A 3,960-nucleotide genomic window follows, 5' to 3' on the forward strand; every position below is an offset into this window, starting at 1 on the left:
GTCGCCTGCCGCGGCCAGCGACGTCGGGCTGGCCCCTGCAGCGCCTAGCCTCTCCCCCGCAGGGGGCAGGCCAGAACGCGGGGGGCCAGGGCCCGAAGGCAGCCCCCCCGCGGGCGAGAGAGCAAGCCAGCAGGGGCTGTCCGCGCGTCGCGCGGCGCGGCATGGCTGCGGGGGCCGCGCGCGCGCGCCCAAGCGCCCAAGGGCCCCCAAGGGCCCCAGGCCCTCAGGCCCCAGCGCCCCAGCGCCCAGCGCGGGCGGGCGCGCGCGCGCGTGTGGTCTTTGAGGGGCGCCGGCCTGGTGGCTCCCTAAAGAGCAATAAGTGTCATTGCAGCTCTGGCAGGGGGAGACACTACTAGGTCCCAGCTGTCACCCCCCCTCTAAAAAATTCATTTCTTGGTATTTTGAGCTGAAATTTTGCAGAGAGGTTGGCAAAAATCCAATCCACCTTCATTAATTTTCCCAGAATTTTTCGAGGTCGGGAAGTATTTGTTTTAATTTTCCTACCATTAGAAATCGAGTAAATCCGCAAAACTAGGAACCGGCCCGGAATGACCCCAAATTCAGTGGGCAGCCTCATAAAAATATGGCTGATTTTACTGGATTGGTTTCATGTGGAAAGCACGACGTTTTCTTGTAGGAATGCGGGAACCCCGGCAGCTCGCCTGCCGCGGCCAGCGACGTCGGGGACGCTGGCCTGCGCTGTCGAGCCCGCGAGGGCTGTCTCCGCGGCAGGCCCCCCCTGAACGGGGCACGACAGGCCACCGCGCTGGCTCGTCCAGCGTCGACAGTCCCTCGTCCAGGTTTCAGATCGCGCCAAGTCGAACCCATGACCTGCTCAAGCCATCGTGCGCTGCCGAATTCGCATCTGCGTGTAGGCTGCCATTCCACGCGGCAGCCCCTGTTTTCGTCAGCGTGCCCCCCTGACGAATTTTCCTGCCTGGCCCAGTCCAGCGTCCAGCCCCTGTTCGTCGAAAAATCTGCGCTGCTGATTTTCCACGACGAGCCTACTTTCGTCAGCGTGCCCCCCTGACGAATTTTCCTGCCTGGCCCGGCCAGTCCAGCCCCTGTTCGTCGAAAAATCTGCGCTGCCGATTTTCCACGCGGCAGCCCCTGTTTTCGTCAGCGTGCCCCCCTGACGAATTTTCCTGCCTGGCCCGGCCAGTCCAGCCCCTGTTCGTCGAAAAATCTGCGCTGCCGATTTTCCACGCGGCAGCCCCTCTTTTCGTCAGCGTGCCCCCCTGACGAATTTTCCTGCCTGGCCCGGCCGGTCCAGCATCCAGCCCCTGTTCGTCGAAAAATCTGCGCTGCCGATTTTCCACGCGGCAGCCCCTCTTTTCGTCAGCGTGCCCCCCTGACGAATTTTCCTGCCTGGCCCGGCCGGTCCAGCATCCAGCCCCTGTTCGTCGAAAAATCTGCGCTGCCGATTTTCCACGCGGCAGCCCCTGTTTTCCTCAGCGTGCCCCCCTGACGAATGTTCGTCGAAAAATCTGCGCTGCCGATTTTCCACGCGGCAGCCCCTGTTTTCCTCAGCGTGCCCCCCTGACGAATGTTCGTCGAAAAATCTGCGCTGCCGATTTTCCACGCGGCAGCCCCTCTTTTCGTCAGCGTGCCCCCCTGACGAATTTTCCTGCCTGGCCCGGCCGGTCCAGCATCCAGCCCCTGTTCGTCGAAAAATCTGCGCTGCCGATTTTCCACGCGGCAGCCCCTCTTTTCGTCAGCGTGCCCCCCTGACGAATGTTCGTCGAAAAATCTGCGCTGCCGATTTTCCACGCGGCAGCCCCTCTTTTCGTCAGCGTGCCCCCCTGACGAATTTTCCTGCCTGGCCCGGCCGGTCCAGCATCCAGCCCCTGTTCGTCGAAAAATCTGCGCTGCCGATTTTCACCGACGAGCCTACTTTCGTCAGCGTGTCCCCTTGACGAATTTCCCTGCCTGGCCTGGACAGTCCATCTTCCAGCCCATGTTCATCGAAAAATCTGCGCTGCCGATTTCCCCGACGAACCTGCAGCTGCACAAATCTGCGCTGCCGATTTCCCCCCCTGTCGGCATGGCTGCCGCTGCCCCGATGTCCAGACCAACAGTCTTTTTTGTCGACTTTGCCGATTTTGTCCGCGCTGCCGATTCCAACACTACCCCCTGCATCCAAACCAGCATTGTTTCGTCAGCTCTTCCCCTGACGATTTTAGCCCTGTAACAAACAGTAGGCCTCCAATCCCGCCAACGGGAGCCAAGTTGATAGGGAAGAGAATTGAATGACGCGCCTGGTCCTCGCACCCCGCCACCCGAGGGGCCTTTTTCCCGGCAGCCTCTGAAAAACTCTAGCTTTCACGGTCCTCGCCGCCCCTCACCACCATGGCAGGCCTCTAATCCCACCCATCAGCAGTTGTAGCCGATAGGGCAGTGATTTGAATGACGCGTCGCGGGCCGCCGGGTCATCTCACCCGGCCATTAATTGGAGCGTTTTTGGCTGGCCGAGGATGGGGGGATGGATCTCTTCTTCCGAAAAAGCAAACAGTACATCGGGAGTTATGTTGACGGGGCATGGAATTGAATGACCCGTCGCGGGCCGCCGGGTCATCTCACCCGGCCATCCCGGGGAGCGTTTTTCCCGGCAGCATCGGGGAAACTCTTGCTTTCACTGCCCGCTGCCCAAGTCCCCACTCGCATCGGCCCCCCGCGCCAACAAGCCAACGCTGCCGAATCGGCAGACACTGCTGCCGAGTCTGCCGACACTGCCCCGCGGGCTGCCACTGCCCCAGTGTCTAAACCAGCGGTCTTTCTCATCGAGCCTTGGACTATCCAGTCCGTCCTGACTCATCGCCAGCACCTGCTGCCGATTCTGCCGACTTTGCCGATTTTCTCGGCGCTGCCGATTCCAACACTGCGCCCACCGTGTCTGAACCAGCGCTGTTTCCTCAGCGTGTCCCCTCGACGAATTTTCCTGCCTGGCCTGGACAGTCCACCGTCCAGCCCGTGTTCGTCGAAAAATCTGCGCTGCCGATTCTGCCGACTTTGCCGATTTCGTCGGCGCTGCCGATTCCACCACTGCCCGCCGTGCCTGAACCAGCGCTGTTTCGTCAGCGTGTCCCCTCGACAAATTTTCCTGCCTGGCCTGGACAGTCCATCGTCCAGCCCATGTTCGTCGCAAAATCTGCGCTGCCGATTTTCCCCGACGAACCTGCAGCCGCACAAATCTGCGCTGCCGAATCTGCCGACACTGTCCCGCGGGCTGCCACTGCCCCAGTGTCTAAACCAGCAGTCTTTCTCGTCGAGCCTTGGACTATCCAGCCCGTCCAGACCCATCGCCAGCACCCGCTGCCGATTCTGCCGACTTTGCCGATTTCGTCGGCGCTGCCGATTCCAACACTGCCCGCCGTGCCTGAACCAGCGCTGTTTCGTCAGCGTGTCCCCTCGATGAATTTTCCTGCATGGCCCGGCCAGTCCAGCGTCCAGCCCATGTTCGTCGAAAAATCTGCGCTGCCGATTCTGCCGACTTTGCCGATTTCGTCGGCGCTGCCGATTCCAACACTGCCCCCCGTGCCTGAACCAGCGCTGTTTCGTCAGCGTGTCCCCTCGACAAATTTTCCTGCCTGGCCTGGACAGTCCATCGTCCAGCCCATGTTCGTCGAAAAATCTGCGCTGCCGATTTTCCCCGACGAACCTGCAGCCGCACAAATCTGCGCTGCCGAATCTGCCAACACTGTCCCGCGGGCTGCCACTGCCCCAGTGTCTCAACCTGCGGTCTTTCTCGTCGAGCCTTGGACTATCCAGCCCGTCCAGACCCATCGCCAGCACCCGCTGCCAATTCTGCCGACTTTGCCGGTTTCATCGGCGCTGCCGATTCCAACACTGCGCCCACCGTGTCTAAACCAGCGCTGTTTCTTCAGCGTGTCCCCTCGATGAATTTTCCTGCATGGCCCGGCCAGTCCAGCGTCCAGCCCATGTTCGTCGAAAAATCTGCGC

Source organism: Populus nigra, chromosome 2, assembly GCF_951802175.1.
Source record: "Populus nigra chromosome 2, ddPopNigr1.1, whole genome shotgun sequence".
Classification (NCBI taxonomy): Eukaryota; Viridiplantae; Streptophyta; class Magnoliopsida; order Malpighiales; family Salicaceae; genus Populus; species Populus nigra.